At 43.9% G+C, this 14,350-nt stretch overlaps 1 non-coding gene across 1 annotated transcript; it reads right to left on the bottom strand.

Annotated features, from left to right (window-relative positions):
* Nucleotides 1–12,555: 12,555 nt before the first annotated feature.
* Nucleotides 12,556–12,628, bottom strand: Trnaa-cgc (transfer RNA alanine (anticodon CGC)). Its single transcript has one exon. It is a non-coding gene; the product is annotated as a tRNA-Ala (tRNA).
* Between the last annotated feature and the right edge of the window lie 1,722 nt (nucleotides 12,629–14,350).

The following is a 14,350-nucleotide window of genomic DNA, read 5'->3' as shown; positions in this document are numbered from 1 at the left end:
CAATCTTTGCTGCTTTGTTCATCGGCTCCATGGAGTACGGAAATGGTGGTATGCACTCGCCAACTACTTTTGCAAACTTTCTCAAACCATTTTAAAGAAATTATTCGATAAAAAATTTGATTTTCTCGCATCTCACAGCCTCATTAGACAGCTACATGATGAACTGCCGCGCATTTCGATAATGGTGATTGTTACTGCGATGTTTCAATATTAAGTAAGGTACTGCGCGATATTCAAATATTTTGTAATGAAAAAGAAGATAACTATGACTTTGCGTTTGGTGTAAGTTGGCTCATGTACTGCTACATATGAAATGTAGGTAACACATTGAATTTTCCTTCAAACTTGAAGCAAGATCTGCCTTCGATCTCCAGAAAATGCATCATATATACTGCGCTAGCTAGTGTGCAAACGATAGAGTGGAAGTAATATATTCATAACAACTCTCTTTTAAAAAAGAGTTTTTGCAAAATGACTGCATGCAAAATTTGACTAATTACCCATATAGTTAACGCAAAACTTTCTAACTGCTGTGATATGCGAAAAACTCTAGACTTTTTCAAAGAAAAAATAGGAATTGTACCCTTTTACGTTATTCATCTGTTAAACTCCAATCAGACGTTATGCTGAAATCGTGCTGGCGCTTGGCCGTTGTGGGTGCTGTCTCCCTACCTCATGTACGACTGAAATACTAGACGTGCGTGTGCAACGCTCGTTACACATTAATTTAAACTAATTAATCAAAATCGCCAAATCAGGGGCACCTGTATTGAACGGAAATACCGTCACAGTGAGACAATAAATTAGATATGCAAGTAACTAACTATATTTAATATTTACAGGTCGCCTACTTAGAATTAGTTCTACGCCAGTTGGGTTTATAGTTGCAAAGCAAGAATGCACTGAATTGTACCGTCTTTTGTGCAGAAGGTTCTACAAGAACCAAAGAAAACGCCTATGAAGCATTACTATTGTGAGAATAATTGATTCTGTGAACATTAACGGCAAACAGTGGTTATCTTACTGAACCTCCAACACATTAGGTGATACGTAAAATTTATATGGAAGATTTCTTGGGAAACGCAGCAGACTTTCGTAATCTGCACAGTTCGCAAATGCAAAGTAACCGAGTGCAAGACTCGAGAAATTAGAGAAGTCAGTAAGTAAAACTTCCGGGCTAAGAGGCCGGTCCAATAGTAGAAATACTTCTCCCTGACGTTTCGTTGCCAGCTGTGGGCAACATCATCTGAGGTGAGTCAAGACTCACCTCAGATGATGTTGCCCGCAGCTGGCAACGAAACGTCAGGGAGAAGTATTTCTACTATTGGACCACGGCCTCTTAGCCCGAAAGTTTTAATTACTGAAGACGCCGGCCGTGAAAGCCTACACGCTATGAATAAGAGAAGTAATCAAGCAATGTAAGTAGCGCTGCAAATCCTCTAAGTTGTAAGCTGCTTAGATAATGGACAGCGGAATGCGAAACTTACATAGAACTCAGCACACATGTGCCCCAATGCACTGGTCAGCACCGAACATAAAATGGCTGAGATGGCAGCCGAGAGTAGTAGGACTACCTTCGTACAGGAACATTCTGCACTGTTGCCAAATTTATTCAAAATGGCGGCGAAGACGTCATCCAAGATGGTGGCGTGTAGACTTGGCAACAGTGCATGACATCATTCAAGATGGCGGATTTTGGTGGGAAAAAAGGTCAATTGTGCTACCTCCACTAACCTTACCCCCAGAGAAATAGTGGGAAATTTGAATTTTGTCCGGAAAATAGGCCAACTAGGCTATGCCCACAAACCTAACCCTCTAGAAGAAATTCGCGCTAAATTAAAATTCCAACACGATAATGTCTCCAAAAGTGTACTTCTATTTATTATTATTATCATTTATTATTTATTCAAGATGTCTGATTTCGGCGGGAAGAAAGCCATTTGCGGTACATCCATAACAAAAATCTGTCACAAGTTCAAATTCCAACACCATAGATGGTCACACATACGAAATAGTGCAGATCCTACGAACTTTGATTTTCACTTATGTTTTTTCACTGCTAACCTATCAAAATCGCATCACATAATAAACTGCGCTTGTACTAACCTAATACACATCCTCTGATTTTGCAGGGAAAATGGATGTAAGTCTTTATTTCAAGCAGTACAGTCATCACTTGTTCTCCAACAGACTTAGTACACATCTCGAGATCGCAGCAAAACCCAGTGCGCTCGGCACTAGGTCCAGTCTCTAACTGACTTAGTTCAAGTCTTCGCCAGCAGAGGAGGCTACTCCTGGCGCCACCGGTCAGCGATAGCCCACTACTGGTCTAGCGGCCGCTCGGACCACACTAGCCGCTGGAACCTGTCAACATGTTTTCGCCGGACACGCTGGAACCCGCCGATGCCGACGTCACACAACCGCACGCCCGTTCGCCATCCACCACATGGTCGACATAGAACGCACTGCCACACTTTTGGCGCCAAATTTGTTTTGCTGGACAGGTGGGAGCCGGTCCATGTCTACCTCACAACGGTCGGTCGGCCGCTCGGCCCTCTAAACATGTTTTACTCGTCCGAACCTGCAGATACTGACGTGATAACGGTAGGTTGTCCATTCACTACGTGTATTCATCCCTCTCAGACGTTTCGCACCAGAATTGTTGGCCTGAGAGTGGAATCCTCCCCCTACGTCACAACGGTCGGTTAGCGATCCACAACGTGTTTTCGTGGCGGACAAAGAATATGCTTGATGCCAAAGTTGTTTGCTGGAGAGTGGAACATGCCCTGGCGTCACATAACTGCCAGTCCATCGACAAAGAACGCTCTCGCTAAGTTAACTGACTCAAGATCGTCTGCTCTCTCTTGTTCCCCATGAAGCCGCCGGACATGGGACGGGCACTGCTTCTACACGTGAGCGAACCCTGACAAACAGTCGAAACCGTACGTTGGTGTGAAGGAAGATCTCAAAGGGAGCTGCTCCAAAAACGAGCAACCTGATGTTTTCCCTGAACTTCACATCACCAGAAGCCACAGTGCGATGGACATTGGCTGTACAGAGGATCTACCCCCGATAAACCGGTCGACAATGGATGCTGGGGAACAGGAAAACTCCAAAGGCAGTTCCTCCAAAAAGAAAAGGAGAGTGGCACATCCGGGTGCTAAATAAGTAGCCCATTATTCGCCAAGTAGTGAAAGGGATTTGTAGCCAAATAAGTCGGCAGACTCCTGGAACGCCTAATTCCAGACACAATGCGTCAGGTCAAAGGGACATTAATACGACAGCCGCCTCCTCAGTGGGTTCACACCAAGAGGCACATAGTGATGTGATGTGCAGACTGTCTCAGCATCCAACGTCATGACCTAGGAAAAACAGGTGACACTTGTATCATACCACATGAACAGGCGACTGGGCTGAGCAATTGGAAGAAATGGATCTGAATACCGACATGACTGCACTCCCTCAAACTGAGGGAAAGCATTTGTCATCCCAAACGGAGCAGCTCACCACTACAAGACGAGCTTCCAAGGACGCACCTACTTTGGCATGTGGGTCTTCTATGCGTTGGCACCTAAGTGAGGAACGTTAAGCTCCCCACACTTTGCTTACAGCATGCTGCAGCCTTAAGGCTATAAAACTCACAGTATAATTATAAACAAGATCCAGTCGTATCTGCTACTTCTGAATCTGAAAGATTTCTTATATGCTGCCGATATAGACATTCTGCTACTGCATAGAAGAAACTGCCATTGACCTGGAATGAATAACTGGATACAATGCTATTACCAACCCGGGCATTGGAGCGGATTTAGGGACAGTACTTTTAGTAAAGAAAGGGATTATAATGGTACACCTCTAAAAACTGCCAAACAGCAGATTAATCGCCATCACCATCAATCGTCAACACGTATAATCAATGTGTACACTCCGTCAGGCAGTGGCACTCAGCGAGGCAGGGCAGACTTTTGTAAGGGCGAAATACACCCACTTTTTTTGGGAGAACCACGACGATCTGATATTCGAAAGTAATTTCAGCTGCGTGATAAGCCCACTGTCCTTCAGCAAACAGCAAAGGCAGGATTTAAAAAAAAACTAACATTCACTATAAAAGCAGCTACGGTTATCCAAAATTCGATGATGAGATTTTAAGCAAGTGATTTTTAAACAGCTACTATTAATTTTGAACCCACTGTCATACAGTACACAGTAAAATACAGAATTTTAGAAACAATTAACAGTCACCGAAAAAGTAGGTACACTTAACCGCAATTCCCTGATCAATTTTAACCCTAAAAACACCAAGGTATTTTAGGTTACACTGAGCACCAACCAAGGGCAAATTTTGCCCGTGTTACAATAAGTTGTAAATTTTGTAATTTGTTGTATACGTATTTATTTTATGTAATTCTGTTTCCATTGAGATATTAGTTTAACAGGAAATAGTGACAACGTAATTGAAAGCTTAATTTTTTAACACTCATAGGCTGAATATAAGAACCAAGAATGGTCAAATCTTGGTTAATGAAAGTATGTGTAAACAAGATAAGAAGGTTTGTAATTGAATACAAAGGCTGTCTAAAGTTCCTTTGGACTCTTTGATCTATTAACTGAATAATACAGCTTTGTCATTGAGAGAAAGTTTCAAAAACAGAAATGAAAACACATGCTAAAATACATGTTACTGTACATTGAAAACTCTCGGGCAACACTTTTCACTTGGAGAGAATATTTCAACTTACAGATGACATTTACCTCCTGCACACAAAATGGTTGATTCTGTATGAGTCTTACACAGATGGCGCCCACGCCTTCCACATGTTAATTTGGTTTTTGTGATGTTGCCTCTTGCTCTCTGGTTACTTGCATTCTTCAAGCATAAGTGGCACCTGGCTTTCCTAGTTGATTCTTCATTTACAGCAATTTTGTTTACCTCTAGTTTCTTTCCTAGGATCTCTGCCATCGCGAAAATAACAGGCAACTGGAGTCCTTTCAAATCCATGGCTCGCTCTTCTACGTATGGTTTCAAAAGTTCGTGGCCTAATTCATGGAGATACAGTTTTCTGGCGTTTGCCTTCCCTTCATTCTATTTAGGCGCATTCATCTTGAACAGTGTGTATGAGTTAACTGCAGCTATATTAAGTAGGCTGTAGAACACTGACAGTGGCCATCTTCTCGTACACCTTTTTGTAGAGTATGTCCTAACCATTTCATCTACGGCATCCACTCCTCTCTTTGTGGAATTATAGCACAGGTTTATGTGTGTTTCCTTTTGTGGTGAATCAACGTCTGCTCCTGCATTATGGTGTTGGTAGACAACATCAACAGATTTTTCTTTGGTTTTTTTCTTTGTGATGTAAGAGACAATTGTTACTTGCGGCTTCTTAGAAGATGAGTCTGTGAATGCGAATTTGGAGGAATACAGCTGTCTGCCTGCTGTCGTCTTAAGTTCCTGCGGTACATGTTTTCTGCTTGATTTGAGTGCCCCAACCAATGTAAGTTTGTAGTCTTGATAGAGAATGTCTGCCAACTCCACAGTAGTGTAGAAGCGATTAGTTGTGATATTGTAGCCTGTATTCTTTATTCGCTCCACCAGTCTCTTCACAATCTCAAGAGGACCTCATTCACTGGCAGGTCTACTGTCTTTTCCAGCATACACTTCCATTTTTATTATGTATCGTTCAGTTTCACAACAAAGCATTCTGACTAATATTCCTTATTTTCCAGGTTTGTCTTTGAGGGAAACTTTGAAAGGACAACGACCTCTGAAGAGACACAACATTTCATCAATTGTATTGTCAGGTCCACTTCTGAAGTACCGTGGGAATATTCCATTCAATACTTCAAATACTTCACGCAGCAGCGCAAATTTGTCGCGTACACGTCTTTCTTACCTGGTACCTTCATCATCAAAGCGAAGAATTTTCAATAACTGATATGCTCTTGTCTTACCCATAGCTCCTCTATAAATCGCTCTTCCCGATAAACTGGACCATAAATCAGATAAAGAAATATTGGTGTCCTTGTAAACTCCCATTAGAATTAAAATTCCCATCAATGCATATATTTCAGAATCGCTAACTGGAAATACGTTTTCTCTTTCAGCTTCTTCATTTGTAGGGTCAAGTATTTTCCGTACTAATTCAGGAGTGAAAATTCTTTTAAATGATTCACATATGCTTGTTACTTTCCCAGCACTGGTTATTCCTTGACGTTCACAGACTATGTTCAAATGGTTCAAATGGCTCTGAGCACTATGGGACTCAACTGCTGAGGTCATTAGTCCCCTAGAACTTAGAACTAGTTAAACCTAACTAACCTAAGGACATCACAAACATCCATGCCCGAGGCAGGATTCGAACCTGCGACCGTAGCGGTCTTGCGGTTCCAGACTGCACCGCCTTTAACCGCACGGCCAATTCGGCCGGCAGACTATGTTCAAATGGTTAAAATGGCTCTGGGCACTATGGGACTTAACATCTGAGGTCATAAGTCCCCTAGAACTTAGAGCTACTTAAACCTAACTAGCCTAAGGACATCACACTCATCCATGCCCGAGGCAGGATTCGAACCTGCGACCGTAGCAGTCGCGCGGTTCGGGACTGAAGCGCCTAGAACCGCTCGGCCACCGCGGCTGGCACAGACTATGTTACCAAAATCCCTTTTACTATGTCTCGGAGCTTCTGCAAGATACACTCTGCCAGAACTTGTAACATATTTATTTGGAGTGTTACCCGCATGGTTTGTTTCTTCTTCATTGTCCTCCGCTTCTTCACTGGAATCCTTTCCTACTTCTATATAATCTGACTCAAAATCACTTATATCTGATAATTCGTCGTCGAGTAACAGTTCTGCAAGAACTTCTGCGTCGTTCAAGCCTCTATAACTCATCTTACAAAATCTACTAAACAATAAAGGCGTCGCTCTACTGTGACAAACTGCTAATAGTAATAATGGCAAGTCTAAAATCAACTCGTGTTCGAGGTTGCCAACTGAACAAAAGAAATAAAAACGTACGGGCAATTTTTGCCCATGCTCGGAAGATAATAAGAATTATGGTCCTGTGGAGTACCAACCCAGGGCAAAATGTGCCCCTGGGTGTAAAATTCCTATTTTGTACTTGCAATTTAACCATAGAAACGTACAGCATAGTGCATTATAACGTAAAAGACAAATAGACGAAGACCCATAAACACAGAAGGGTATTTGCCATGACGTTTTTAAAAAATAATAATGTACGGGCAATTTTTGCCCGTGCTTGGTGTTTCTAGGGTTGTAAATGAATTTTAAGCAGCTGCTATTAATTATGGACCTACTGTCATTCAGTAGATAGCAAACTATAGAATTTTTTTAAAAAAAGCAACTGGCAATCACTGAATTGGTAGCTACATTTATCCAAAATTTACTAATCAGTTTTTAACCACATGACTTTTTTTAACAGCTGCTGTTAATATAATCCCAATTAGATTCAAATCGTTTCTAGAGCAACAGCCAATTCTAGTCTGTTCGGGGTGCAGGATCCACAGCACAGAGCCTGCATTCCATGGCCTCTAAGGTATGCACGATGGGATGCCAATTTCAGTCTTTGAACTCCCCCTGCTTATTTCTGGAAATATTCTTAGGCGTCGTGGAAGCAGTGTGGCGGCGCATTATCATCTTGAAACACTGCAGAACCATCAGGGTGTTGGAAGGCTAAAAATGGGTGGAGATGGCCTCCGAGGAGACCAACATACCGAAGACCACTTAAAGTGCCGGCTTCCATACCCCGTGGAACCCAAGTTCTTGTCGACTGTCTAGTGGAAGACATGTCTCACTAATCCTCTGCTGAAATGAGACATGATTTGTTCACTGTTGTCCTTCTGTCACTATTGACGATCCGTCTCAGATGCCACCAGTCACGATCATAGATGGTGGCTGGAGGGCTGACAGCTTGCCTCTTGTGGACTGTGACACTCTCTTTCAGCCATTCAAGATACACCCTGGACACTGTTGAACATGTGTTGCTGAATTCCTGCACCAGTGCCAAAATCGAAATTCGTATCTCTCTGCCACCGACCAACACATCCCGTTCGAATGGCGTCAGCTTGCAACGAAGTCGCATGTTACACAAATCACTTGTAAAACCACTTCCCAGAAGGCCTCCTAAACAAATGCAGCTGGCACAGGAGGGATGTGGTGCGCACACAACAAAACAGCTTTAGGCCACTTTGTCATACAAGAGTATTTACTTAAAGTAAAGTACGATATGATCGTCTGTTGTGGCATCGGCAGCACTTGTGTAACATAATTGATCCTTGACGTTATGTAGACGTTGGGTAAGGTTACTTTCTGTATTTCATCAGGCTTCTTCAGAGAGTGAGTCTGTATGCAGGCATCATACTAGCAAAAACATTCCTGTAGTTAACAGTTACCGCGTACCGTGTATTGTTCCTGTATTCTGTGCGTACATATTGCATTTTAGAGAGTGGTGTAAGCTGATCGTGGTGTTGCAAATGCATGCCGCGTCCTATATTCGTAATGCCAGATGTCCTTATATTCAGATTCGCTTCCGAGGCAAGATCGTATTCGTAAACGATCTGAAGAGCGTCCTGTGATTCCTGATCGTCCGTGACTAGGAAACCTACGTCGTCCGCATAGGCACTGCAGACAACCTTGCTTCGATTGATAGTTAAGCGTCTTAAACGTTGGCTCGCAGTGGCAAGTAAGGTTCAATGGTGATGGCGAACAGTGCCATCGACGTGGGACAGCTTTATCTCATTGAACTGTTAATTTTAATTGATTTAGTCAGCTGGCCATTAATCACGAGTGTTGTTTTTCCTTTACTGATATTTCACGTATAAAGTTGATAAACTGTAGTGGAAATGTCACTGTACGCTCGGTGCTGATAAGATTTTGGTGGTTAACTTTGCCGAATACCTTTGCAAAATCAAGTGATATCAGAGCACACTTGATCTTGCAAGCATCTATAGTGGCAGTGACGTTTCTGTACTCACATAAGTCGTGTATGATCTCGTGCCATGATTTTCTAGTCACTATTCCGTAACGTAAGAAGTCCAAAATCATCAATAAAACTGCTTCCTGTGTGTTTAGGAATTAAAATGAGCTCTTTAGGGACTTTAAAATTCGGCTGCAATAATTCATTATACATACGTAATAACGTAGCCTTCAGTTGATCTTGAAATACGTGGTAAAATGCTGCAGTGAGGCCGTCGCGTCCCGGTGATTTATTTTTAGGGCTCCTCGATTTAGGAAATTCAAGTCCTCTTCATCGATTTCCTGCAAGAGATTTTCGACTTCAGCACCGCTTTATTTACCGTGTAAGTTTTGCAGTAATTAGTGCTGTATTCCAGCGTCGGTACGTTTCACGGACAGCAGCTCTTCCTGGTGTTTATCGGTTGCGGTTTTGATTTCGTTTCGGTGCAGGAGCCTGGTGCCATCACGTAGCTTGATGTGTGTCGTGATTTTCTTCTGCCCTTCACGGATCACGTGGAACATAGATGGTTCTTTTTGTTCTATCACATTCTGCGTCCTGGACCTTACTTTGTAGCCTTTCGTCTGCTGTCGCTTTAAAAGTTTTCCTTCAATTTTTTTATCTGTAAGTAATTTTCGATAAACGAGGCATCTAATTTGTATAAATGTCTTAGACAAGTGAAAAAAATTCAGTTGTGTTCTTGCGCCAAGAATACTTTTCTCTTGGTTAACTTGGAAATTTTTTTTAAAATTTATGGTTTGGCAAGTTTTAGCCACCATTCTGTCACCGAGCTGTATAGTGCGTCTTTCTTTTCGCATTTCCTGCACTTGTCGTGAAAGACTCGCCGGCGTTCCACATCTTGTAAATGGCTGTTGTTGAGTTTTAATGTACCTATTCCCCGAAATGTTCCTTGTTTGTCCATGTTAATAGTGTAAATGTATGCGACATGATCAGAAAAAAATTATCGGCCTTACTTCGGAGTGTAGGATTTGGGTCGCCAGTTGTTCCGAAACATAAATTCTGTTCAACCGACTGGCAGAGTGCCTTGTTACAAGTGTGAAACCAGAGGATGAACCATGTGTGTGTGTTCTCGCACATCAGTGAAACGCATTTCGTGACCGATCCGTTCCAGTTCCACAGATTTATTGGCGTTAAGCATCTGGTCCTTTGGGCTTATCACGCAGCTGAAATTACTTGCGAATATCAGATCGTCGTAGTTCCCCCCAAAAATGTGGGTGTATTTCGCCCTTACAAAAGTCTGCCCTGCCTCGCTGATTGCCACTGCCTGATGGAGCGTACACACTGAATAGACGTGTTGACGGTTGACGGTGACGGCGATTCCTCTGCTGTTTGGTAGTTTTTAGAGGTGTATCATTATAAGCCCTTTCTTTGCTAAAAATGCTGTCCCTAAATCCGCTCCAATGCCCGGATTGGTAATAGCATTGTATCCAGTTATTCATTCCAGGTCAATGGCAGTGTCTTCTATGCAGTAGCAGAATGTCTATATCGGCAGCATATAAGAAATCTTGCAGATACGACTGGACCTTGCTTATATTTAAACTGTGAGTTTTATAGCCTTACGGCTGGAGCATGCTTTAAGGAACAAGTGGGGGGGTTAACGTTCCTTACTTAGGTGCCAACGCATAGAAGACCCACATGCCAAAGTAGGTGCGTCCTCGGAAAATCGTCTTGTAGTTGTGAGCTGCTTCGTTTGGGGTGACAAATGTTTTCACTCAGTTTGAGGGAGTGCAGCCATGTCGGTATTCAGATCCATTTCTTCCATTTGCTCAGCCCAGTCGCCTGTTCATGTGTTCTGATACAAGTGTCACCCGTTTTTCCTAGGTCACGATGACTTGACTTTGAATATTGAGACACTCTGCAGATCATGTCACCAAGTTCCTCTTGGTGTGAACCCACTGAGGAGGCGGCTGTCGTATCAACGTCCCTTTGACCTGACGCAGTGTGTCTGGAATCTGGAATTAGGCGTTCCAGGAGTCTGCCGACTTATTTGGCTACCAGTCCCTTTCGCTATTTCGAGAAGTTTTCGGCTACTTATTTAGCACCCGAATGTGCCACTCTCCTTTTCTTTCGGGAGGAGCTGCCTTTGGAATTTTCCGTTCGCCAGCATCCGTCGTCGATCGGATAACCGGGGTTAGTTCCTCTGTAACGCCGTTCTCCATCGCACTGTGGCTTCTGGTGACGCGAAGTTCATGGAAAACATCAGGTTGCTCGTTTTTGGAGCAGCTCCCTTTGAGATCTTCCTTCACATCAACATGCGGTTTCGACCGTTTGACGGGGTCCGCTCTCGTGTAGAAGCAGTGTCCGTCCGGTGTCTGGCGGCTTCATGGGGGACATGTGTCTGCTCTTGGCGGGGCACGATCGGCCCTAAATCATCAGGCATTACCACGGGAGAGCCTACATTAATATCTTCAGTTAACGGAGCCACGACTGTGTGAGTTACGGGTTGAGCCCCGCGGCCGCCGTAGCTTACGTCAGAGGCTATTAATATTACTGTTAAGAGGGCGTCGCAGCTTCACAGGGACCACGCGCCGTTGCATGTGCTGTGCGCGAACATGGCCTGGCGTACAACAGCCAGCTGCCCATCGTATATCATTATGCCACTGTATCCACCGACATGAACATACGAATTGTAATAAAATGAAACACATGCAGCCGTCCTTACGATCTTACAGTGAAGAGCCAAAGAAACTGGCACACCTGCCAAATGCCGTGTAGGGCCCCCGCGAGCACGCAAAAGTGCCGAAACACGACGTGGCGTGGACGCAACTAATGTATCAACTACTGATCGAGGGAACGGACACCATCAATCCTGCAGGGCTGTCCATAAATCCATAATAGTACGAGGGGGAGGAGGTCTCTTCTGAACAGCACATTGCAAGACATCCCAGATATTCTCAATAATGTTCATGTCTGGGGAGTTTGATGGCCAGTGGAAGTGTTTAAACTCAGAAAAGCGTTCGTGGAGCCACTCTGTAGCAATTCTGGACGTGTGGGGTGTCGCATTGTCCTGTTGGAATTGACCAAGTCCGACGGAATGCACAATGGAAATGAATGGCTGCAGGTGATCACATAGGATGCTTACGTACGTGTCACCTGTCAGAATCATATCTAGACATATCAGGGATACTGTATCACTTCAATTACACCCGCCCCACACCATTACAGAGCCTCCACCAGCTTGAACAGTCCCTGCTGACATGCAAGGTACATGGATTCATGAGGTTGTCTCCATACGCGTACACGTCCATTGGCTCTATAGAATTGGAAACGAAACTCTTCCGACCAAGCCACATGTTTCCTGTCATCAACTGTCCAATGTCGGTATTGACGGGCCCAAGCGAGGTGTAAAGCTTTGTGTCATGCAGTCATCAAGGGCACACGAGTGGACCTTCGGTGGAGGAGGAGATTAGTGTTTAACGTCCCGTCGACAACGAGGTCATTAGAGACGGAGCGCAAGCTCGGGTGAGGGAAGGATGGGGAAGGAAATCGGCCGTGCCCTTTCAAAGGAACCATCCCGGCATTTGCCTGAAGCGATTTAGGGAAATCACGGAAAACCTAAATCAGGATGGCCGGAGACGGGATTGAACCGTCGTCCTCCCGAATGCGAGTCCAGTGTGCTAACCACTGCACCACCTCGCTCGGTGGACCTTCGATGAAAGCCTACATCGACGATGTTTCGTTGAATGGTTCGCACGCTGACACTTGTTGATGGCCCAGTATCGAAATCTGCAGCAATTTGCGGAAGGGTTGCACTTCTGTCGTATTGAACAATTCTCTTCAGTCGACGTTGGTCCCTTTCTAGCAGAATCTTTTTCCGGCAGCAGCGATGTCGGAAATTTGATGTTTTACGGGATTCCTGACATCAGTTGCAAACGTAACAGACTATCTGTAACTGTGATGTCGTCTCTCCAACCATCAGCTGCAACGTATATATGGGTCGTTATAACCCCTTCAGCATCAACTAAGGCCTGAAGTTGTGCACTGAAGCGCCGAAACTGGTAGCTACACAATAAATGACATCGCTAAGGACGACTGTAGTTGTTTCATTTTCTTACAATAATGATCAGCCCTAGTCCTCCAGAAGCCCGGTCAAAATGATGGACGTACGAAAACTGAAACATATGAAGGTATGTGTTTCTGTAGAACAATCTTAACGTGCCTTACCCCTTTCAGTAAGGGGAATTTGTGTACTTTCGGGCCGGCCGGGATGGTCGAGCGGTTCTAGGCGTTACAGTCTGGAACCGCGCCACCGCTACGGTCGCAGGTTCGAATCTGCCTCGGACATGGATGTGTGTGATGTCCTTAGATTAGTTATGTTTAAGTAGTTCTAAGTTCTAGGGGACTCATGACCTTAGAAGTTAAGTCCCATAGTGCTCAGAGCCATTTGAACCATTTTATACTATCGGCCACCTTTCCACAAAGTTACTGATCACCCTACCGTATGGTGTTAACACAGAATTTATTTGTTCTGCTTTAATTTCGAAGGGCAGCTCGAAAATCAGCACTTTGCGGATCCCAAGTCCCGCATACATAATTATAACTTCGCTGACAATTCCATCTACAACGATACTCCGCAAATCACACTTGAAAGCTAGCAGAGGGTTCATCTAACCACCTTCACAATAATTCTCTATTATTCCAATTTCGAACAGCGCGCGGAAAACACTGAACACAAATATTTTTCCGTGCGAGCTCTGATTTCCCTTATTTTATTATGACGATTGTTTGTCCGTACGCAGGTAGGCGTCAACAAAATATTTTTGCATTCGGAGAAGATAGTTGGTGATTGAAATTCCATGAGCCGAGCGGTTCTAGGCGCTTCAGTCCGGAACCGCGCTGCTGCTATGGTCGCAGGTTCGAATCCTGCCTCGGGCATGGATGTGTGTGATGTCTTTAGGTTGGTTAGGTTTAAGTAGTTCTAAGTCTAGGGGACTGATGGCCTCAGATGTTAAGCCGCATAGTGCTTAGAGCCATTTGAACCATTTGAAATTCCATGAGAAGGCTCCACCGCAACGAAAAATGCTTTTCTTTTAATAATGTCCTCCCCAAATCCTGTATCGTGTCCTTGATACTCTCTCCCTTATTTCTTGATAATACAAAACGTGCTGCTCTTCTTTGAACGTTCTCGATTTACTCCGTTAATCCAACCTGGTAAGGATCCCATACAGCGCAGCAGTACTCCAAAAGAGGACGGACAAGCGTAGTGTACGCAGTCTCATTAGCAGATTGTTACGTTTTCTAAGTGTTTTTCCGATAAAACGCAATCTTTGGTTCGTCTGCCCAACAACGTTTTCTATGTGTTCTTTCCAATTTCATTTGTTCGTATCTGTAATTCCCAGGTGTTTGGTTGAATTTACAGCC

The sequence above is a fragment of the Schistocerca serialis genome, chromosome 8 (assembly GCF_023864345.2).
Source record: "Schistocerca serialis cubense isolate TAMUIC-IGC-003099 chromosome 8, iqSchSeri2.2, whole genome shotgun sequence".
In the NCBI taxonomy this organism is placed as follows: domain Eukaryota; kingdom Metazoa; phylum Arthropoda; class Insecta; order Orthoptera; family Acrididae; genus Schistocerca; species Schistocerca serialis.
This window is presented reverse-complemented; position numbering and strand designations above follow the sequence as displayed.